The 25149-nt window shown below is 38.1% G+C and overlaps 1 protein-coding gene and 1 long non-coding RNA gene across 2 annotated transcripts in view; both read left to right on the top strand.

Moving 5' to 3' along the window:
* LOC117154380 (midasin) overlaps positions 1–25149 on the top strand; it is a 139606-nt gene that overhangs the window by 58453 nt on the left and 56004 nt on the right. The window lies entirely within an intron of this gene.
* On the top strand, positions 22212–23169 carry LOC143303708 (uncharacterized). Its single transcript, XR_013060271.1, has 3 exons — positions 22212–22330; positions 22395–22518; positions 22789–23169. It is a non-coding gene; the product is annotated as an uncharacterized LOC143303708 (long non-coding RNA).

The following is a 25149-nucleotide window of genomic DNA, read 5'->3' as shown; positions in this document are numbered from 1 at the left end:
GAGCGCGCGAGCCAACAAGCATCGCGTCACTAAATTCGTCGAAACGACAAATAACAGGCTTTTTTAGTTGCGAAGCTCGCATCTTGGAACGAGTAACGCGAGAGAATTCCGAAAACAGATTTGAGAAATTGTCTCGCGATCTGCGCTATACATACAGTGGCTCACGAAAGTATTCGAACGCTTATATTTACAAATTTTAAAATGAGGTATACTAAACTAATTTGTTAAAACAATTTGGTATCTATAGTGACTGAAACGTCTCAAGATTACATGAGTAAAATTTGCAAACGATTCAATAATATAGACAGGAGTTATGATACATTTACTATTATAGAAACATTCATGTTAAGTGTCTCACAAAAGTATTCGAATGCTGTAACACTGTTGATAGTTTTCCATATTCCTTTGCACCGAATGTAAACATCGTTGCTAAATGAAAACATTGGTACGTTCGCTTGATGTTAGGGTATCGTTTCAGTCACAGTAACGTAAAAGTGTTCACAATAGTATTTAAAACGAATACCAATAAGTGTGAAAGAAAAATAATATTCCGATTACACGAGGATGGCAAATCATATAACGAGATTGCCGGAATTGTGAACAGAAGTAAGTGCACGATACATTATATGATAAAAAAGTGAAAGAATGAGGGAACACTTGGAAACAAAGCTCGATCAGGTCGACCAAAGAAATTGACTGGAAGAGGGGAAAAAGTTATCATTGGCGAATTAAAAAGAAACCTACTACATCCGCTACTCAACTCGCAAGTATGGTAGCTGATATGTTTCATAAAGAAGTTCACCTGGTATTATGTCGACGAATCTTATGAAACAATTTTCATGGCACAGTATCGCGAAACAAGCGATATATTAATGTGGTAAATCATAAAAACATATTGACTTTTACAAAAATCTATATTAACAAAGATAATTCTTTTTGGGATAAAGTCATCTTTTTGGACGAATCAAAGTTTAACATTTTTGGCTCGGATGGTCAAGATTATTGTAGTATTGTAGATATTAGGTAAACCATAAACAATGTCGCGAGAAAGCCGAGGTGCCGACAGGTCCATCAATGTGTCCTTCAATCGAATAGTTTCGTAGAAAAGGCCTACGTGACTCTGGCCACGAGCGGTTGCGGAACACTTGCGTGGTGGGGCTAAGACAAAGGACAAAGGGACGCTAAGGGAGAAAGACGAATTAACAGTCAGTATTAGTTGAGCAGTCAGAGAGTGCGAATTGCGTTGTGGAGAGAGTGTGGTCTGCGTGAGAGCGTTTGATCCGTGGTGATGAGAGTTGCAAATTAACTATCTAGTTGTCTTAATTGTAGCACGTTGTTGTATTTAGTTTACGTTAAACAACCATCGTTCCCTCTTTAATAAACATCTATACAATCCATTTACTGTAAATGAACTAATTGTAGTATAAGTTCCTACATTATGTGTGAAGAAAATCGATTGCGAAATTGGAAATTTGACATTTACATCAAACAGTGAAACATGGAGGTGGATTGATCATGGTGTGTGGGTGCATGGCTGCCAGTGGCACCAGAAATTTGATGTTTATTAATGGAATACTTGATAAATATAAGTATTTAAATATTTTAAAAAATAAGCTTAAAGAAAATGGCCGTAAATTAGAATTATTGGAAGATTTCCACTTCCAACAAAATAATGATTCTAAGCATACTGCTAGAATTGTGAAAGAATGGATCGTGTATAACACACCATACATGTTAATTACTCCACAGCAAAGTCCAGATATAAATCCCATTGACAATGTATGAGCTGAAATGGGAAAAAGATAAAATAAATTTCAGATAATTTGAAAGCAAGTATTGAAAGATAAAATTATAGAAATATGGAACTCCGTTGAGTGTAGTTTTACAAAATCATTGGTTTACAGTACGGAACGTCGATTGAGACGCATTATTGTTGCTAAAAGTGGTCTAACAAAATATTAATATTAAATAATTTAATAATACGTTGCCTTCAAATACTTTTGTCAGTCACTTACAATGCGTGTTTCTAACAAATGTGTCATAACTCCTATCTACGTTGTTGAATCCTTTTCAAATTTTACTGACATAATCTTAGGACTTCCATCTTTCTATTCACATCTGCTTGTCTAAACAAATTACTTCAATGTACATTATTTCGGCCATTCAAATTCTCCGTATCTTTTACATTTCCCGTTTTTTCCTTCTATAGGAAATCCAAAAATACTACAAGCAGCAAAGTACTAACAGCGTCCTTCAACGCGAGACTTTATTATCCTGAACGTAGGTCTTCAAAATTTGGTCGATCTCACGATCGGCCCGTGGAGGAGCAGCGTTGCGTTAACGCAATATTTTATTCGCAGTTTCCTTGGAAAGTTGCAGTGGAATTTTTGCACCAGTGAACTTTCGACACTTTGAAAACTATACTACGATTTTAATTAACGCGAAACAAGGTTATCCGATTAGTATTCAAACAGCGTGTCATAATTAGCTCGCTTAATCAAGATCCTAATGCAAAAGGAATTTCGTAGGAGACTTGGTCGCATGATTTGAATATTCCATCAATTTTAATTAGCAATATGAGACAATGAATTAAACGAATTCTACTTTAAAGTGCTCTGCGAATTATCCTTGATGACTGTTCAGCAAATCCATTTTGCCAGCTCATCTAACGACAGAGTGAAAAACAAGCTTAGAGTCAGCCGTAGAAAATTTCTGCAAAGTGGATTGTCGGACAAGAATCGATAAAATGCAGGAGAAGTATGCAACAAACGGAATTTAAATATTTACACATTCCAATGAGACGTATGGGAACGAAAACGGTGTGTTTTATCGCGCAGGTATAGTGTTCGCAAAGCGAATGTTTGCATTGTCGAATGCATGGAAATTGTAACACTTTCGTTAATGGACTGGCGATTTCTATGCATTTTTAGATTTTTATCTAACGAAACGGAATCTAAATGGAAAAGTTAAATGGATTTTATGGAATTTCAATATCGATTTCAATTCGATGAGATTTGTTATTATTCTAAAAGAAAAATATGATGTTACTTGCTACTGTGTGTTTCCATGACGATGATTGATCCGTGATCTTTGATGTAAGAGCCGTAATCGCGGTCAGTGTGTGACGAAGGACGTGGAACGACCCGCTTTATGCGCCGAGATGCTAAAAAATTTACGTTACGCCATGTCCCAGAGCAAATTACCGGATACGCGGTGACATTGCGCGCTCCAATTGCGGTTATAGATGGCGTGACACTCGCCAGATCATTGGCAAATGCCGAGGTTTGTCATCGAACTTCCATTTGCTTATTCGCTACTTTTATTGTCGCGTGTATTTCTATGAATCTAACTTTTGCAAAGTAGGCGAATTTCTGTGAAGATATTTCAGAATAAAATACCATTCTTCGTCTTCTTTGTTCTTTCCCCTTCTTTTTCATTGCTGTAGTACGTAACGAGAAATCTATAAAATGGCGCTAATTATGTCTTATATGCATTGTGTAATATACAGGGTGGTTGATAACTGGTGGTACAAGCGGAAAGGGGGTGATTCTACGCGAAAAAAGAAGTCGAAAATATAGAATAAACATTTTTTTTTTTATTTTTCCATCGAGACAACAATCTACAGTGAGATCCGTTATAACGAAACGTGATAAAGTGCACGCGTACCGAGCGAAAATTCAAAGTCGATTTTCTCGAAAACAAAGCCTCAAACGAAAAATGTTTATTCTACATTTTCGACTTCTTTTTTCGCGTAGAATCACCCCCTTTCCGCCTGTACCACCAGTGATCAACCACCCTGTATAATGACGCAAAGTGCATAAGAATCCGTGGTGTGACAAGGGCGATAGTATTTTTTGAAATTCTTTCGTTCAGGATAATTCATTAGAACAAGGTATAACAAACTTGGATAACGCGAATGTGGGCTTGCTTCGAGTAAATCATGCGGCAGACGGTTAATTGTCCACGTTCGCGGAATAAATGAAATGTAAATTAGAGGAGACGTCACGGTTAGCTTACCCACCAACGTCTGTCGAAGATAAACTAAACAGGATCGTAGCCTGATAAATCGTCGTGCGTGAACTGTGAACAGATGAATTAATAAAATGGTAAGTCAACGTGGACAAAGTTTTCTTTCTGCTTCGATCTACTTTTTCTGAGTATTTTTTCTTCCATTCGCCTTGTTCTTGATCTATTTGTCTGGAATTTTTTGAATAATTTACGCACTAAATATTGTCCAGGCGAAACGAAAGTCTTTAACCTTCCCCAAGTGTCAAACTTACGCTTCCGCCAGCTCCCATAACCTTTTTCCAAATTCAAACTCGTACGCGGAGTCACTTATGGCAAATGGAAATGTAAGAAATTATTCAAGCTAGTCAAGGCATTGTTAAATTAAATTAAATACAGTAGGCGATAATATTGGTCATTTTGGGAATTTGAACTATGAATCTTCTTTTACATTAAATATACAGTTACTCGCGAAAGTATCCAAACGCTTGTGGACAGTTTTTAACGAATATCTTATGTACGTGTGTTGTATTAGGTTGTTTCAAAAGCGTCTTTTCTTCTTTACAAACGTGTCTTTTGCAACAATGTATCTTTACACAAATACTTCCACCGGCTGCCATAACCTTTTCACAAATTCAAAACTCGTACGAGGCAAATACACTTATGGCAAATGAAAGTGTAAAGAATTATTGAAAGTAACCAAGGCATTGTTAAATTAAATGAAATATAGTATACTATATAGTATAGTTTTTACTATAAATCTTCTTTTACATTTTACTTCGTGTCTTTTGCAACAATGCGTCTTTACGCAAACGCGGAACCTAATGTATCAAATGTTGTTGTGGTCTACGTCTTAATAGAACGAAATGGATGGTATACAATTCAATAAAATAATATAAAACAAGAAATATTGCGCATCTATCATTCCCTTACGAAATGAAAGAAGCTTTTGGGACAACCTGATACATATATTATCAAATTTCCCATAGATGCATAAATAAATAAAAAAAAATAGCCTAGTTATCGCTATAGTAATCTATTCCATCGTCTGTCTACTCTGACACAAGAGTGTCTCTTTTCTTTCTTTTTTTTTTTTTTTTTTTTTTTTGTACAAGGCTTCCCATTAGCTGCCATCGTTTCACGAGTAACGACATGGGGTAATGTTTACGGGGCTTTCTCTCTAGTTTCCGTATTCACAGGCAGAAACATCTAAATCGGAAGCAAAACAGCTAGGGCGGCGCGAGAGTTTACGCCCAGGGCGACTGAGACAGCTCTCGCGACGATGGGAAAAGGCCACACGTCTATTCGTGACGGTCGTCGACCGCTCTGCGGATTTATTTCTCTGTGTAAACTTGAACAAACTTTCCTTGAAATTGAGCGCTTCGTCCCTTAAGAACCGGGCTTTTACGTCGAATATAAATATAAATTTAAATTTGTTAACATTAGAACTACCACACCAGTCAAATTGACTGGTTTTACAATTTTTTATCTTCAAATTCCTACTTCATGTTATATCTTTTTTCCGCAATGATGCAGTGACTTTCGCAAACGATGGTCACCCGTGACCATCAAGAAGATAAACGGTCCACTGGGGAAGAATGTTGTCTTACATCACGAATTTATTATTATTTTGCCATTATATGCTTTGAATAATAAAAATACTCCCGTGGCGCCCTCAGCGAAACATGTGATTTCGACGTAGCAGTCAAAGTGTTAACACTAGAACACTAGTGAACTAGATAACTAGATAACTAGAGAAACTAAATAACTAGAGAACTAGAACTAGATAATTAAAAGAATAATATAATGAATTTTATTTTGTTTTTTATGTATTCAAACTGAAAATAACTTTGTATCAAGGCTATTTATACCAATACCAGTGAAAATGACTGATACTTGTCAAAGTGTAAAAGGATACTGCAATCTGTTTATCGAACCCCAATTAACCAGTTTCCTCGTTTTCTACAACTTGCCACACGTTTTTCAAATTTTTACTGCGTATCATTCGATATGACGATATCAGTTACCAGGAAAATTCCGGATCGATCGCTAGATCGCTAACGCTAGAATTATTACACCAGTCAAAATGACTGCAATTTTATAAATGTGCCTCGTTTAGATATCATGATCCCAGATGGATTAATAATACCAGAAATATTCTATTACTAAGTATCTTTTATGACCACGTTGGTCATATATAGCCGGCCATGGTTTCTCCTGTGACGCCACGGTGGTCATTGGTGACCGGAGCGCTTCAACTTCTTACAATTGTAAAAATTGTATGAAAATTGACAGTTAGAGCATTTTGAATACAACCGATAAATAGAAAATACTTTGAAATGAAAAGCGCCTCATTGAACAATCAAACATTTTTATTAGGACATCAATAAAAAAAAATGAGAAGAAATTTTGCATCTATCAGGGCACTGTATTAAAACACATTAAAAATAAACGTGGCTCATCAATACAATCTGGACGATAGGTCACCTTTTTTCTCCGATTCTTAGCAATTTTTCATCCTAATTGGTTAACATTTTTTTATACCACTCTCTGCAAAATTTTCGTGCCAGGTACGTTTGCCATTCTTTCATCTGCATTTCGTGTCGCAATCTTTGTCGAATAAGTACATTTGACGGCTCTGGTGAATGGTACTGTGTAAGGTGCATTGCGAGTGCCATTCTAAAATTTGATACCTGGATTTTTGTTTTTGTTGCTTGTTTAGAGAGTATCATCGCGTTTGAAATTGATGTATTTAACAATAACTCTAAAGCTAATTTTATATTCCACTTGAGGGTTCTTCTACGTAGTGTAGAATATGCTATCGTTTGATCTGATAAATCTACAGCACGTTTTCCTCTCTTGTAATCTACCACTACCATTGGTTTATCATAAACATAACTTTCTTTGCGGACCTCTACCATTTCAGCCGAATGTTTCGTCGAAATCATAAAAATAATCATAATACTGTTTACTAATATCTTCTACACATTTCAGTAATATATTCTGCACGTTTTGCTTACGAATGTTGTCTTACATCATGAATTTATTATTATTTTGCCATTATATGCTTTGAATAATAAAAATACTCCCGTGGCGCCCTCAGCGAAACATGTGATTTCGGCGTGGCAGTCAAAGTGTTAAGAGAATAGAAATACAGTAGGATCTTACATAGTAAACAAAGAGATAAATAAACCGGTAATAGCCAGAAATCGCGACGTTTGTTTAGAGTCGAGTGTCGGTGCCGATGATTCCTCTTCATCTCGTAAAATTCACCAACGCTGGAAAGTACAGTTGGCGCAAAATAAATATCGTAATAAACTCTTTTCAGAACGAAGCGAGCGAAGAAAATGCATTGGAACAGAAAGTTGCGCTGTACTTTCGTCGAAGTATGCAATTTCGCGACTGACAGAATTTTCCAATCTTGCGAACTTGCTGCAACCCCGAGTCTCCATGGCTTGGAGAAATTGAGCCGCAGTTTCGATACTCTGAAACTTTTACGCCTTCGTACGATCTTTTCTTCGTTACCTTATATTGTTTAAGACAACATTCAGAAATGGTTACCTTTTGTCATTCGCCATTTCCCGAGCCAATAACATCTTTTTATTTACCTGTCGTCTAATTTAACATTTTCAGTGTTTACCATTTATTTGCTTTCCGTGGTGTTCGCAATGGAAAATTTACAGATTCCTAACTTGCCTCAACAACGTTAAATATGCATTTATCGATCCTATAATCTCGACATTATCGTGCGTAAGGAACCACCTTTTAGACACTACACTATCCATATACAGGGTGTCCTGCGTAACGCAACCCACTGTTTTTCTGTTATTTGCGGCCATGCAAGAGAAAATGTTTCGAACTGTACTACAACCGACGATGAAAGAATTCCGGAAATACTTAATTTTCCTTGCGAAACCAGACTCAGCTTGGGTAACATGAATGGGACCTATACATAATTATTATAAAAAATTGTTATTATGTACGAGTGTGTAAATAATAATTGCACTGGTAAATTGAAAATCGGCTTAAACATGAACGATCGAAGATCGCGGGAAGTACCGGTCGTATGCAACGAGGGGAAAAAGAACGAGCTGGAATCGATTATGGTTCTTTTGAAGGACTCCGAGAAGACCTTAAGAGCAGGAAGATATCGGATCCTTTTTGAAGCCGGTACACAGAAATTCAAGACGGCCTCTCGCAGTTCAATTTCCTCGATGCTTTGTGAAAAAAATCGTCAGACAAAAATTGTCCTTGTCTCTACGCTTGCCCGTATCGAGTGAAATTGTTCATGAAAAAGGAACCTTATGACACAAGTTCCCACTTTTACAAAGCTTTCCTCTGTATATTTATTTTAAAACCGCTGAAACGGGCCAGGTTGAATTTCACCTTCACCGCTCCTTCTTTTTACTGTTCCTCCAGTTTAAGATTCTTTTTTTCCATTTTGATCTTTAAACGTTTTTGGCTTTTCGATGACACTTCACATTTTGTTGTTATTCGATCGTTATTCATGAAATCACTAATATAGTATAGTAGGAAAAAGAAAACTCTGCACTTTTTCTCGCGCTAGCGAGCTAAGCGTGTCGCAAGAATAAACAGCTATCGAAGGTTTTCATTTTTCGTGTTCGACAACTCGCTGTCGAACAAATTTTATTCTAGTCAGTCACGGTGAATGATAGAAATCGTAGAAAAATGTCGTTATGAAAATAGTCGTGCGACCAGGAAACGCTCTCCGAAGTCATAGAAAATCAACAATCTTATGGAGCTATTGAGATATGTGAGCTGTTATTGGATATAGTGCGTTAAATAATCACTCGGTGTTTAGGTCAACAACATATTTATTAACAAGAATCTCCTTTTGATCGCGTCGCGTATCGCTCTCGGTTTCTCTAGTCAATCTCGCTACCCAGTCACAACTCGACTTTATCGCTTTCTAGTTCGAACCTAACTGTCGATCGGATTCGATTCTTTTCTTTTTGTCACCCCTCAATATCCCCACTATCCACGCGTTTGTTAGGCATCCGCCACCGTTGCCACGCACGCCTTCTTCTCGAACATTCGGCGGAAGAACCGTTGAGATATCGATGACTCATTAGGCACTTCACTTCGGCGATATGCATTGTTGCCGAGTGCCGCTACATATGTATAATTTCGTGTGTTAGACTACATTAGCCGCGTAGTAGTGACACACGTATGTGAGTATAAGTGTATGGAAGTTATGCGTGCACAGCGTCTCGAAAAACAGATCAATGCAACTGTTCCGTTAGCAGTGTGGTATAGAAAATGGTGAGACAAAGAAAGTGCTGAGACGCGTGCAAATGTATATCAACGAAGATTCTGCGAATCATTTATTAAATAAATCTAAAACTATTTTAATATAAATTCCAAGTGTAATCTTAGTGTTCCTTTACTTTTATTTCGGCGATTAAGATCCACGATCCTCAACAGGAGCAATACGGAACCGTCCCGTTCCAGGATCAATTCAATTTTCACGCTCGGTCTCTGCTCGAAACGTTCACTCGTTAGGGGATTCAGGTCAAGTAAAAACAACATTATGCTCAGCGACTGTGGCCGGTGTGCACAAGTGTGCACGTCGAACAGAGGAGTACACGTGTTCAAACAAAGGGCGCCACGCTTTCCGATTGAAGTGAGGTGAATCGAGCGTTAATCGATTAACCATGCTGATAATGACGAGTTTATCGAAACGGCAGAATGGGATCATGAGACGCAAAAAGTGTACTGTGGCCCACGAAAATCCTAATCACGATAGTCGTATCGATACCGACGAGATTTCAAAAAGTTTCGCTTAACGCGTGTAATGTTACTTTTATTCCGGAACAGATGGCACCACGTAAAAAGGAAAAAATGTTCAAAGATGTTGGAAAGCTATGTGATCTGTCCGAATTGTGAATCTGTAGATTTCATTCGTTTTTTGTCAGTTTGATATTTACGAAATTATACGCAGGAGCGTGTCTGCCGAGCTTCGGTTTCTCAGCGAAACTGAAACCTTATTTTTAAAGGAGATACAGCGATCAAAGTACGCGCTGCTGGTTTTTAACTAACCTTAAGCTATCTATCAGCTAACTGATCGATTTCATATTAGGAAAATGCTGCGTCTTTAGACAAGATCGTCGAATTACTTTAGTATCTCATTGGTATCGGATAAGGCGAGTAAGGTAAAACTGTTGAAGTAACTACTTCAAGAAAAACTCTTACGCGAAATATTCTAAATATGGAGCGGTACATGTTATTATGGCCTTGAGTATACATTATGTTTTAGGTTCCTAGGCAAGGTCTAGGAACGAAGAAAATAATAAACAGATTTCTATTTATGTTCCCTGTAGCTTAACCAAAGCTATAAGCTTAACTTTTTTGATAATGTCCTTTTGCTGTAAATATATGAACCTGCTCCCTATCATTGCATTGTCTAGTAACACTAAGAGAGTAAGTAATCTGAATTAGCATGAACTTATACATTATACTTATACCTTTAATTATTTCAATATACTTTTCTATTACAAATTCACCCACTCGTTCTTCAATCAGTCAACCTCAACAGGAACAATATGTGCTTTAGCGACGTTCTCCTTTGTCAGTGTCCAGACGATTGAATTTTATCTACAACATTTTGTCTTCAAGTTGTAGGAAGCAACGAGGAATACTTTGATCGAACATCTTGTGGTACCTTCTTCTTCTTTTTTTTTATGAATCATCTTTGAGCTTTTCTCTCAAATTTGTATTACTCCTAACATATTCCTTTCCTTTTTTATTTGTATAATTTGTACTTTACAATTTGTCCACTTGAACATCTGATAAATTTGTCTAACTTTATTGCTAAGTAACATGTGAATACCATCTTTGAGTTTGTCTATTTTATCTCTTCAGTGAGATGTTTTCTTTTTAGTCTTCTTTTTATATGGGTTTGGTCGTTTCAGTAGCCAGCTGGTTTGCATCATTTCCTTGTATTTTTTTCCATATCAACTGATACATATTCGTAAAAGGAGATTCTGTAATAATCAGTGTTGGAATATTCTCGTTAACGATCGCACGTCGCTGGCCAAAAATGTGTCAAACCCGATGCCGTCATTAGCCAAAATCCTACCGATCGTTCGTTTGGAAGCTGAACTCGTGGTGTTTGACTTGTAGAGGTCATCGGGCTACAGTTGGCCCGTTTGCCCAAGACTCATCGGCCGACAGTGGCTATTTTCGTAACCCCTAGAGGGCAAACGAAGGAAGCAGAAGGAAACCGACACTTTCAGGCCAAGTTGGATAATAATGGGAACGGAGTTGGCTCTCGTTTATCTTCAGTGGAAGCGGGCAGTTTCGAATTCCTGCTGAATTCACCCTAATCACCCGAGTCTTGGCCACGTTCTGCAAGAAAAATAATCTTCGCTTGGTCGAGGAAAAACTTACTTATCCTGGCCGGAGTGAAACGTTGATTCAAGCGTTGAAATGAAATAAGAAGCAGTCTATTCCTTTACGGTGAAGTAATTAAGCCGGTGTTCTAGTATTTTCCCGTCTCTTACGTATCTCCTTTCCTTTTTATCAACCTGCTGTGTAACCATTTTCATCGGTGCTTTGGTACAGCTGTTAAGGTAAAGAAAGAATTCGGCAATACAAATAGTTTACTTTATTTCACACGCAACAGCTATACATATATATTACATTCTGAAGACCTCGATAACCTTCTTGCACGCACGCTTGTTCTCAACCGACTTCCAGATTCTTCTAACATCTGGCAACAGTGTCTTTTATCTCCACTAAGACCTGGGCGCCCTCTAACGCTTACACACACATTCACATGTACAGTGTAAATGAATCATCTACCCAACAACAGCATCGTTTAAGCGTGAGAACAGCTTCAGAATGTCAAACGTCTGTCCGTCGCGAACTGACCGAAGGCGAGAAAGAATTTTAACGTCTAATAAGGGAAGAATATTTTAATTTATTTAATTCTCCATCAAAATTACTGAGCGTGACGAATCGTTGCTTTGCCAGCATCTGGATTCTCGATATCATGGGATTATAAGGTTCTTGCTTTCGTACGATCGAACTCAATAACTCGAAGATAAACGATAATAAGGATTTCTTCAACTTTCTTTCTATGACGGCGCATGGTTTTCATGAACCGTGAAGAACCATGAAGAAGGTTCAACGGAAGTGTAGCGAGTGCTTGCGAATAGCTGAACTTTCGTCGAATTATTCCTGAATTGGGAGGATGAAAAATAGCGGAGTTTCCGTGGAAAAGTCTTCTTCTATGCATAGTCGCGAACTTTCACGAGGACTGGACAGTTGCAGATAGCAACCTGTCTTATCGACGATGTCTTCGGCCGCTACTCGCCGTTTAAACTTTCCACTTGAAAGTAGCTTTCTTCCTGCTGAATTCTCAGCGCTTCTTCCGTGCTACCGATATACAGGGTGGTACAGATATCTCAACCAAACGGCATCACCTAAATACAATTCCATTAATATTCCGCACAGTAACACCACTCTCTACCAGTTTCTTGCTTATTTACATATCGCGTTGCTTCTTCTACTCCGTAGCTCGAAAATACGTAAATTGTTTCTTCCTGTGTGTTGGAATTTTCCAGCGATAAAATCTGCACGACACTTCGGCTCGCTTCAAAGTCTTTGTTTCCGCGGCTCTGTTTGATTACTGGTGGACCTAAGAACTTCGAGTCAGTCGACAGACGGCCGTTGGCTGATTCTGCTGCCACGGAGCTCGAAACGGTGTCGAATGTAACACTTAACACTTTACCGACCCATAGCCGATTAATCGGTTTTGTCGCCGACACTTACCGACCCGATAGCCGATTAATAGGCTTTTTATCACCGACAATCTTTCTCATTATTTGAGCAGTAATTTGTTATTTAGTACTATGGTACCTTGCTCAGTTGCGTCAGAAAGAAATTTGGAGAGTCTAAACCGAAACAGAGCCGGCGCCAGGGAGAATCTGCGCTTGAGCTGCCGGTCAAACGTGCGTATGCTGTTGAACCGGTAGCGGTCGGTAAAGTGTTATTTTAGTGTCGCTAGCAACGACATATTCGCTTCTAAGTTTCGGCTAAATAAAACATCAAAAATACGAACGACATATCGTCGTTAGCTACAGTTGCGAAAACGATATCGACAGGAAGTTTGGGCTTATGGTAACAGTTATTTAGGATAATGGTGCTTGATAACTGCTTCAAAAATCGCAGTCCATGTCATCGTAATTGTTTTCAGTGCCTAGCTGATTCGACCACAGCTATGTAACGCGAAGCGCAGTTTCAAACGACAGTTACACAAAGACAGTTTAACATGGTATTATTGGGTTGGCAACTAAGTGATTGCGGATTTTGTCAGTACCACCTAATGACAACATCCGCAATCACTTAGTTGCCAACTCAATAGTTCTCGTAAAGAGTAGTCCACTGTATAGTTTTGCCTTGTCGCTGGCTTGATACGGACTCCCGAATTGAATTATAACGACGAAATCCGCCGCTGTTGGTGCTAATCGACGAAAGTGTATGTTCATTTTCGCGACAGCTCTCGAAGAGGAGAATAAAAATCACGGTGCAATTGTTTTTAACGCTCTTTCGCAATCATTTCGATGAAATTTGTACAGGGACGAGCAGCTGACAATTTCAACACTTGTTTGCGTATCAATTGCTCGCATCCGCAGCTCGCGTGGCATCGATCATTTTGCGGCGCGGAGTCACATAAAAAACCAGTCAGTTTTTAAATTGGATCGGCGGAAATAACGAGAAGAAGATGGACGAAAACTATTCTCTTTCCCACTTTTCTGAATTTCTTCATATATTTATTTGTTTGATATATTTCTTCTTCCATAATTTTTATTATTCTACGTCTATTTATTTCTTCCTTTATTTTTCTCTATTAGAATTATTCTATTTCTATATTGTATATCTTCTTCATAATTTCTTTCGCGAATAAAAATTCTTCTCAAAATAATTGAACGAATAAACAATAAATCATAAAAATAACGAAATGCAATGTTAGGTTTAATGTTCGATTCACGTTTCCGCAAGCCTTCGCGCTACTTTTCCCAAATTCATGTCTGCTTTCTCTTTACTGAAACGAAGAAGAAGAGAAAGAAGAAAACGGGAAACATCGCGAAGATCGTAAAACTAAATATTGATGAAAAAAGGAAATTCCACGTGTAGCTGTGCGGTGAAAAAGGAAAAATAAAATGCATAGCTTTCACTGTCATCAACGACTAATTCTGCCACTGATTCCGGCTCAATTTTAATTAATTAACGGTGCGCCGAAAACACGAGGCTGAAAGCTGATAGAGAGAAGCCGAGGCGACGAGGAAATGTTGGAATTCTGCAAACAGGCTTTTCACTTTAAAAATGTGTACACTCACGAGGGAAAATGTTGACGATGTGGAAAACAGAAGCAGAAGAGCGAGAGAGACAGACAGAGAGGGGCAAGTAAAAACTGTGTGATGGCAAAAGTGGTTGCCGCGCTGCTAATTTAAAGTGAGCGCAGCGGGACGCGCGAAAAATAATTAAAGCGAACCTCGCAAACGACCGATCCCTCGGGATCAACACACGAAAGGAGCGTCGAGTTAATCCTTCGTCAATTTGCTCGTCAAAAGGACGAGTTAAAGGATGAAGTTCCAAGACTGATTAGAGAGGAGACAGAGTACGAAATATCCTCCTTTTTTCCTTTTGTCCTTTTGTTTTAATAGAATGATCTTGATTTGAATATTTGAATTGTGATATAACGTATACTTGCCAAGAGTTTCGAATTTTTATATTCCAATACTTCTTTTCATCTTGACAAATAAGAGGAATTTTAGCGAGACACGACTGTCATCGTATCGGTTCGAAGAAAACCGACAACAAATTCTTCTCGTTTTCTTTAAACACGTGAGATACTTTTTTTTTATTATTATTATTTAATTCGTACTTTACAATTTATCCAGCTGGACATTTGGTAAATTTGTCTAACTTAGTTGCTAAATAACATGTGGATTAAATTAAAATTTAAAAAAATTATACTGGCTCATTGGCAGACGTTGCAACTTAAGCGTGCAGAGTAAAATAATGTAGTATCGTATACAAAAGGCCTAAGAGATATCGGGTGAGCCATAAACAATGTCTTTTTTATTTGGTAGAATTTTTACAATCAATTCTCATTGAGAATTATAAGTAAAATAAACTATAAACAATGTCGCGAGAAAGCCGAAGTATATCGTATATCGGTCCTTCAATCGAATAGTTTCGTCGAAAAGGCCTACGTGACTCTGGCCACGAGCGGTTGCGGAACACGTGCGTGGTGGGGCTAAGACAAAGGACAAAGGGACGCTAAGAGAGAAAGACGAATTAACAGTCAGTGTTAGTTGAGCAGTCAGAGAGTGCGAATTGCGTTGTCGAGAGTGCTGCTAGCGTTGTCGAGAGAATGTGGTCCGCGTGAGAGAGAGCGTTTGATTCGTAGTGATGACAGTTGCAAATTAACTATCTAGTTGTCTTAATTATAGTACGTTGTTGTATTTAGTTCACGTTAAACAACCATCGTTTCCTGTTTAATCATCATCTGCACAATTCATTATTATTAATAGACTAATTGTAGTATAAGATCCTACAATAATGCTATATAAAGCCGTATTAAAACCTGTTTGGACCTATGGGATCCAACTATGGGGGACAGCGAGTAATTCCAACATAGAAATTTTTCAACGATTCCAATCAAAAATTCTAAGATCCTTAATAGATGCACCTTGGTATGTTACCAACGAAACGGTACATCGCGATCTTAAGATACCTACAGTTAAGGAAGAAATATCCAAATTCAGTAATATATATAACATAAGAATTAACAACCACCAAAACCCACTAGTTATTCAATTACTTGACACGACGGATCAGATCCGCGGGCTAAAAAGACATTACCCTCTAGATTTAAATATTAGATTCAGCTAGAACCAAACATACGATAATCATTTATTATTCACGTTATAGTACCACGCCAGAATAATTGATTTATAATTCTCAATGAGAATTGGTTATAAACTAATTCCAAATAAAAAAAACATGTGGATGGCTACGCCCAGCGGGATGTCATTTTCGAGTTTGACTATTTTATTTCTTTAGTGAGGTCAGTGGGGGTTTTCTCTTTTTAGTCTTCTTTCTATAAGAGTTCTGCTCGCTTCAGCAGCCAACTGATTTGCATGTGTTGCAGTTCTTTCCTTGTATTTTTCTGCGTACCTGCCGATTTCTTTTTTGACCGTTGGTATTTTTAAGTCTTTGCGTATATCCTCGTTTCTCACATACCAGGGGGCGTTCACTATTGTTCTCAGTATCTTCGATTGTAGCGACTCTAGTTTATTTATGTGGCTCGTTGCTGCTGTCCCCCATAACGGTATTCCGTACGTCCAAATTGGTTTTATTACCGTTTCGTAGATTTTTAGTTTATTTTCTATGCTGAGTTTAGAGTTTCGACTAGTTAGCCAGTACATTTGTCTTCTTTTTATTCGTATTTTGGCTATAATTGATTTAGTATGTTGTTTCCATGTAAGTTGTGTGTCTAAATGGAGTCCTAGGTATTTAATTTGCCTTGTTTGTGTTATGTGCGTGCCATACAATTGGATATTTGGTGGTTTCCGTTTTCTTAGTGTAAATATAATACGGTTGCATTTACTGGGCTTTGCTTTTATTTCTTTACCTTGCAGACATTTTTCTACTTTTTCTGATGCGCTCTTGTAGTAATGTGACTGCTGTTTCTGGATTAGTATGGCTGACTAGTACAACCGTGTCGTCCGCGAATGTCAGTATTTCGCTGTTAGTAGTCGTTGGTGTGTCGGCCGTGTATAGTGTGTATAATATTGGTCAACCATTTGCATTATGTCCCTACTTAAGGAGACATTTGAAAGCATTAGCGGCGTTTAACTGATTGGTCCCTATTACCACGCGCGGTCGGTCGTAAGTAATAATCGCGTAATAATCCGCGCTTAGCGATAAAAGGCAGTCGCAGCGCGCGGATTAATCCACGCTTGAACGCAAATGGGTTAAGACGCTTCCTTGCGGTAGCCCTACCTTGATGTCTTTTACCTCAGAATATTCATCCTTTATTTTTACTACAAAGGTTCTGTTGCTTAGGTATGATTTGAGTAACTGGTGGATTTGTTCCGGGAAGTGTTTTCTTCATTGTTTGTAACAGACTTTCATGGTTCACTAAATATTTTTTAACGTGGAAAAGATACAATTGGATCGCGGGAAGGACGTGGCACGCGTGATGTTCGTATATATTGTTTGTCGCTATATTTAGCTATAAATCCTGATAAACGCTACCGGTTTCTTTATACGTCCATTTATACTACTTTGCCCGTACTACGTCTATCTATACTACTTGTTCCCTCATACGCTCCTTTATACTACTTACACTGGATCATGAGAGTATTTGGGCACGAGACCTTGAAAGATCGTCTCACTGAAGATACGAAGGCTCGTTGATACAATGAACAATTGGCAGTTTAAATACGTTTATGATCTTTGTAAAATCTACGTATAATCTTCATAGTAACATCGAATGTTTTGTAGTTTCTGCGTGCATTTTCAGGTTCGTTCGTCTGGAATTTCAGCATCTCGATCATAACAGTTAAGCCTCGTTCTAGTGGCAATGAAATTTTTTAATGTTTCATATAACACGCGTTATATATCCGCGAAGAAACTGCCTATAAATATTCAAATACCTTCGTGAACTGCTGTATTCATTAATTCCTAAGACGATATACCATCAAGTATTTATTGCTTTTGTTAGTTCTACGAGTTCACGCCGGTCCAACTATTTTTCTTTCTTTTTTCTTACGAACTACAATTTTTCTTTATTTATCTGATTTGTACTTTACAATTTGTCCAGCTGGACATTTGCTAAATTTTTCTAACTTTATTGCTAAATAACGAGTGGATACCATCTTCGAGTTTGTTTATTTTATTTCTTTAGTGAGGTCCATGGAGTGTTTCCTTTTTAGTCTTCTTTTTATTTCATTTCCTTGTATTTTGTTGCTTATCTGCCGATTTCTTCTTTGACATATTTTTAGGTCTTGCGTATGTCCTATGTTGCGTGTTTCTGACATACCATGGCGCGTTGACTATGGTTCTGAGTATTTTCAATTGTAGTTTATGTGATTCATTGCTGCTGCCCCCCATAATGACATTCTGTGCGTCCAAATTGCTTTTTTTATCGTCTTGTATATTTTTCATCCATTTTCTATGCTGAGTTTAGAATTTCTACTAGTCAACCAGTACATTTGTTTTCTTCCTATCCGTATTTTCTCTACAATTAATCTACTATGTTGCTTCCACGTAAGTTGTGTGTCTAAGTGATGTCATAGGTAAGTGCAGCTATCTACGCGTGTATTAACACTTTACCGACCGATAGTCGATTAATCGGTTTTTTTCGCCGACGCTTATCGACCGATACCTAATTAACCGGCTTTTTGTCGCCGACAATCTTTCTCGTTATTTGAACCGTAATTTGTTATTTAGTATTAAGGTACCTTGCTCAGTTGCGTCCGTTGCGTTGCTTTGTAAACTCCCACAGTTTTATACCAATTTGAAAAACTTATCGTTCGTGTTGAACGAAAAGAATGGTATCGGTATCGCCAGGGAGAATCTGCGCTTGAGCTGCCGGTCGGACGTGCGTATGCTGTTGAACCGCTAGCGGTCGGTAAAGTGTTAAGTTGTCCAAAAAGTTTCTTCCTTCGTTCTACAAGAAAATGACAGATGCATGACATTTCTCGTTTTACATTATTTTCTTCTATCGCTATAAAATGCATCACACATAATTCAGAAAAGTAATATCAAACGAAAAATGTGGTGTATCTGTTATTTCCTTGTAAAAGAAAAGAAACTTTTTGGACAAGCTAATATTTACGAGCGACAATTTATGCCACGAAGAGAAAGGCAATTCGCAAGGGAAGCTGCAAACACAGGGCACAGGGTAACAAGGTCAAAGCATCTCTTGACGAAGATGCACACCTTTACGGATATTCCCCTGGCCAATTACGAGGGTAGCTCTCCCTCTGCATCTCTTGCAATGAGATAACGTGCTAAGACAGCGAGAGAGAGAGAGAGAGGATGGTGGCGATTGGCTGCGCGATCGATGGTCGGTCAAGGGCCATAAGATAAGAATCCACCGATCGTGTCCACCAGGAACTTGCTCTGAAGAAATGGAAATTTCAAACTCGTTGCTTAGTCTTTGATTTAACTTGAATAGGCGGCTTATCCTTCAGGCGGATTCCCAATTTCGATGGAACGTCATAACTAGATTGAATTCTCGCGCAATTTTATATTTTCATTATGTGCAGCTAACGAAATGGGATGATGAACGCGAACACTTATTTTACCTATTTTTTTATTATTTAATTCGTACTTTACAATTTGTCCAGCTGGACATTTGGTGAATTTTTCTAAATTTTACCTATGACGTGTTACAACAAACACTTTTTTTATTTAATTTGTACTTTACAATTTGTCCAGCTGAACATTTGGTGAATTTTTCTAAATTTTACTTATGACGCGTTATAACAAATACTTCATTTTCAATATGTATTTATGTGTATACGTAGTAGATTTGAGAAAGGGAACATGGAAACAGTTGGAAATGTAGAAACATAGAATGATCAACAATGAGAAAGCTCGCTGTACATTAGATGTGATAAGCCAGTAATATACTGTTCAAATGAAATTGAAAACACCGGGACGTTGTGAACGCAAATCGAAAGAATCGACAATTTATATGTATTCAAATTGGAAAAGCTTGCGTTAGTTGCGACAAACTGCGGATATTCCTGCTGGCAAACGACTTGCTTTTTATCCGTTGCAAAACCGTTACTCCATAAACTGTGTCGGCATTGTGGAGAAATCATGGACAAAGCAAATCCCTTAAATCATCGCGGTTTTAGAGGAACAGCCGAGAATAACCTCTGTGAAACCAGGACATCGAAACAATGGAGGCTGAAAGCTCGTGGCTCGATAATTCATTAGGCAATCCGGAGGAACGCACGAGAAAAGTGGCGGCTTGTTTGGAAGGATGATTGCATCGGCTCTCCCTTGGGTGAAATAAACGATGACAGAGAGAGAGAGAGGGAGAGGGAGGGAGGGAGGGAGGGAGGGCGGGAAGGAAGGAGGGAGGGAGGGAGAGACGATAGAGTGACGATAGAACCGGCTAGCACGCGTTACTGTGGTTTAGCGGTGCGTTCGAATCGGAATTGCTGTTAACTAATAAACGAAATCGCCCGGTTCTTCGAATTAACGATGCTGTTCGGATATTCCCTGTGTTGCCTCGTTTGTTTGCCTTCGTTTGTGCATGTTTGCGCTCACTTGCGTCTGCGTGCTGCCTTTACTGCGCTACAAATGTTACTTTTGCTAACTGTACAGAAATTTTTAGGAAATTTTTTAGGAGATTTTTAGGAAAATCTATATTTTTTAGTAGATTTTTAGAAAAATCTATATTTTTTAGTAGATTTCAATGAGCTTCAAATATGTCACAATGGAGGGCATTTCTTTTTTTCCCTGTTGCTGCTGGTCGGTTTTAATTTCCGAGGTGTTGGAACGCCCGGAAAGTTCCTTCCGATTTACATTTCCATTCCATGTACATTTATCGAATTACATAGGTGGCATTTTCTTGCACAATTTTCTCCATCTTTCACGCAACTCGAATGCTCCATCGTTGCAGAACCTCTCAGGTTTTTTCGCGAGAAGCTTCTCCGTATCATCTTTCGTGTCGATCAAATTGCTGAAAAATCGGAACTAACTTGCCGGGACGATCCAATATCATATAAAAATAGTTTTCATATCCTGAAATTCGCTTCTGAATTTCGGCTAGTCTCGGATTAAACGATACGTTAAAATACGACACTCGTACGAAATTTTATGGTGTATTTTTATTCGTTTATTGAGCGCATCTCGACCATAATACAGAGAGACGTAGTTATGCGGCTATCATGGTTGAAATAGCGACGAAATAAAAATTCAGCGGTGTAGCCAGTGTAATGCTGCTTTTTGTTTGTTCCACGGTAGGTGGCTGCATTCTTATACAACGCATCCTAAACCATTTTGTGTAAATAGAAAAGGCAAATAAGCGAGTTTTATATGGGTTGCACTGCAACAGTATCCGTCAATACTGGCGTGAAATAATTTCCAATAGATCTATCGATATATCAAATGTTGCACCGTGCACTATCGTCGTACAAATTAATTAATTAATAGAATCTTAGTTTATAAAACTCTTTGAAACAATTCGCTGAACAAGCTGGATGTCTTTAACATCCCCTAAATGCTAATTTGATGTTTGCAGAAAGCTTCGTGGCGTTTCTTCTTCACTTTTAACACGAATCTTCTTGACATGTAACGCCGATTTACAGCGATGTTCTTCTTCCTCTTCTTTTTAGGGCAAAACCGAATGACGCGGCAGAGTCCAATTTCAAAGAAACGCGGTTTCGTCCGTTTCGAAGCAGATTCGCTACGTTTTACGATACAAAACACTAATTTACAAAGTCAATCGACTTTCGTAGGCTTCGCGTGCTATTTTTAATTTCCGCGTGTATTTGCTATTTGTCGTCCGGATTGCCGTTTGAGGCGGCGTTACAGCGTAATAACAGAGCCGGTTTGTTGAACAAAGCACAGCGGCAATAAAGTGGCGAATGGAATTTTTCGCTCGCCTCGTCTTGCCGGCTGCTTACTCATTTTAATTTTCCCTGGCTTAATTTCGCCCAGCACTCTACCGGCACTTAATTTAATACAACTATCTCACGCAGACTTTTTACCCTGCGCTTCCTTCATTCTCTCAGAGACGGAACAAAGCTTGTTCTTCCGTAGAAATTTTACGTCTCAAACAGGTCAACCGTTAAGTTTCGTGGTTAAAATGTTATTACGTTAGGTGTTCAAATTTTAAAGATATTTTAGAGTTTTGAAGATATGATCAGCAAGATGTAATTATTACGATGTAATTAAGCAAATAGTTTAACACTTTGAATGCCACGCGGAAATCACATGTTTCGCTCGGGACGCCACGGGAGTATTTTTATTATTCAAAGTACATAATGGTAAAATAATAATAAATTGATGATGTAAGACAACATTCTTTCCCAATGGACCGTTTATCTTATTGGTGGTCACGTGACGCCTGTGTAACGTGGTGGTCACGTGGTGGTCACGTGGTAACAGTTGATAGCGACATATTGTAACAAGGCTTCGTTTATTTCAACAAACCATTCGCTTTCGTTATTTCGCCGTAAACAAAACGTGCAGAATATATTGTTGAATATATTGTAGAAGATATTAGTAAACAGTATTTGCTCATTCTACATATAATAGTAAGGTATGTTCACACTTCTAACTTCAATTACATGATTATAAAGCAGCATTTACGATTATTTTTCAAGGTGTGTGTTACAACCGTCAGCGAGCGAGCGAAAACGCGTCAGCGAAAGGCGTAAATTCTCGCTACGATTCTGATAATCGACGCCCCGAATCAGTCGTTCCCCTGTTTCGATTAGGATAACAGAGGTAGTTCAAATGATTGTAACACTGAATTAACAGGGTTAATATAAACTTGTATATTTAACAATATTTAAAGTTATAATTAATACGTTACAAATGATTTAACGATGATACAACTAATTTATTATTATAATTCCACTCGACTTTATGATATTTCTCGACGTATTCGTTTGACTAAGCGATCTTCATTTTATTTCTCTGAACCTCTCGATGTATTCGGTTTGAATCCTCATTTGCTACTGACTGCTCTTCGATTTTGTCCTTTGTCTTCTCTAGGAGACGACCCCCACCACGCTCGAGTCTCGCAACTGTTCGCGCCTATGGTCACGTATGCCACCTTTTTTGTGTAAATAAAATAACGGACCGAAGGCGAATCGATGTTTCTAGAACTCGCTGCTTGACGACAACTATGCGTTTATCCCTACTTTGTGTATATCTCGACGGTCATGTAAGACGATCTGTCTGCGACGGTGTAGTACCAAGGGAGACGGTTAGGAACACGGACTATAGTGAGTCTCGGGGCGTAACAGTGTGTTTATAATAATATTCGTAGATTACCCCTCAAAGATATGGATGCAAACACAGTGCACCGTTAGATACAAGATTTGTTCTCATTTTTTTTTATTAATGTTCTAATAAAAATGTTTAATTGTTCAATGGGGCACTTTTCATTTCAAAGTATTTTCTATTTATCGGTTATATTCAAAATGCCCTAACTGTCCATTTTCATACAATTTTTACAATTACAAGAAGTTGAAGCGCTCCGGTCACCAATGATCAACGTGGCAGTCAAAGTGTTAACGAGTTTCGATAACGCTGTCTGTAACAGCTATAAATAATAATTGCCAGCAATTCCATGTATATTACTCGGCCAAATTTCCTGTAATAGGCTGAATCACGATTATCACACCTGTTGTTATTGTGGTAAATTGAAATTGGCTAGGGGTTGTGGTCGAGTGGTTGGCTTATTTGTGTTAATGGAGAAGGATGGATGGCGCGACAATCGAAGAAATTGTGCGGTGGTAGTGGAAAATACAAGTGTCATAAACGCAAACCTGTTTCATGGATAATAATTCGTAAGCCTGCGTGTGATTTCTTTTATGAACAATTTTTACGAAAATATTTTATAATAAACGTTTGGTCACTAGATCGGTGTACACGAGACGTCGTTTCTTTCGAGTTTGAATTTGTCACGCCAATATGGTGGAATTTATATTTTCTTCTATCGTTAATTTTAATATCCTATTGTAATAATATTTTATAATTATAATATTTAATGATATTTTAATAATAGCCTACCGATAAAACGTTAAAATTCTTCAGAATTTAAAGCGATATTCGAGATTCCTTTGAAACGCCATACTCCGAAATCTAAAATCTAAAATACATTTGAAAATACGTTTCTTCGTGTTTTGCGCTCGGTAAGAGAGCAGAATAAAGCTGGCTGAAAGGGGAACGTTGAAAAGTATTTCCATTTATTCCCTTCCGTGGAATCCCATGGCTTAGGATATTTTCAACTACGAAAGAGACCTCTTTGTCGCGAGTAACGATGCTACACGACGCGATAAACGTTTCACCAACGACTTTTACCAGCTCCCACGCGATCGAATCACCGACAATTCCCCGGCGGATCGGACGCGCTTTCTCTTCGCTGTATTTCCGGTTCCGCTGTTCTGCACGCGAGCATGCGCGTCTTTCGAGTCCCCTGTAATTTCGTTACCGAGTCTGCAAACAATTTCAACCGCACACCGAATTTCCAGAGAGCCACGATTGCCAATCGAAGTTGCTTGGATGCTGTTTTTTGTGACGAAGTTGCCACAATTTCCGGCGAATATTTCGAACGTGGCTTGAAAACTTTCTAACGCCGACGGTATAATTCGAGGAATTGCAGAGCACGCGGATACGTACGAAATTCGACAAATTGTACGAAACGCGGCGCAAGTGGATTAATACAATTTTAGATGACGTCAAAGGAACAGGGAAATGAACAGAGTAAATTTATAAAAGGAGAGAAGAAGCAACAGTTCGAATAACGCCGTTATTAGCTACTAAGCCGCAAATTAAATTTATCGTGTACAGTAGTTACTTCGTCCAAAAATTTTATTACTGGACATTATGAACAAATTAAATGGGTAAACGAAAAACCAATTAAACGGGTAAACGAAAAACCAATTAAAACGACAGGCTAATGGGCTGGTATTGGATCTAAAAAAAAAAAAAAGGGAAAAAACGAAATGAGAGAAAAAAACGCCGTAGTTTTAATAATTCCGTCGCCATCAATCCAAACCGCAAATTAAATCCTCCGTTTATGACTGCTTCCCGTCAAAAATATTCGAGCTAGAGGAAACGTACATGGTTGATACTGTGGTGGAAGATAATAAATTAATTACCGCTTACTTCTGCTTAACGTCATATATCTTATGTTTTTTTTTTTTTAAATTATTCATTTCATATTTTTATTTTTTCATCACGTGGCCGACACGTCGTTATCTCACATACCGTTACTCTTCAATTATCGCCAACGGTAGATATTACTATATAATATATTACAATACACAATATAATATATATTATATTGTATAGTATAATATATGCAGTATACAATACCGTATAGTATACATAGTATGTATAATAGTA

This window comes from Bombus vancouverensis, chromosome 16 (assembly GCF_051014615.1).
Source record: "Bombus vancouverensis nearcticus chromosome 16, iyBomVanc1_principal, whole genome shotgun sequence".
Taxonomy (NCBI): domain Eukaryota; kingdom Metazoa; phylum Arthropoda; class Insecta; order Hymenoptera; family Apidae; genus Bombus; species Bombus vancouverensis.
The sequence above is the reverse complement of the archived record's forward strand: the minus strand, read 5'-3'. Positions and strand labels throughout refer to the sequence as shown.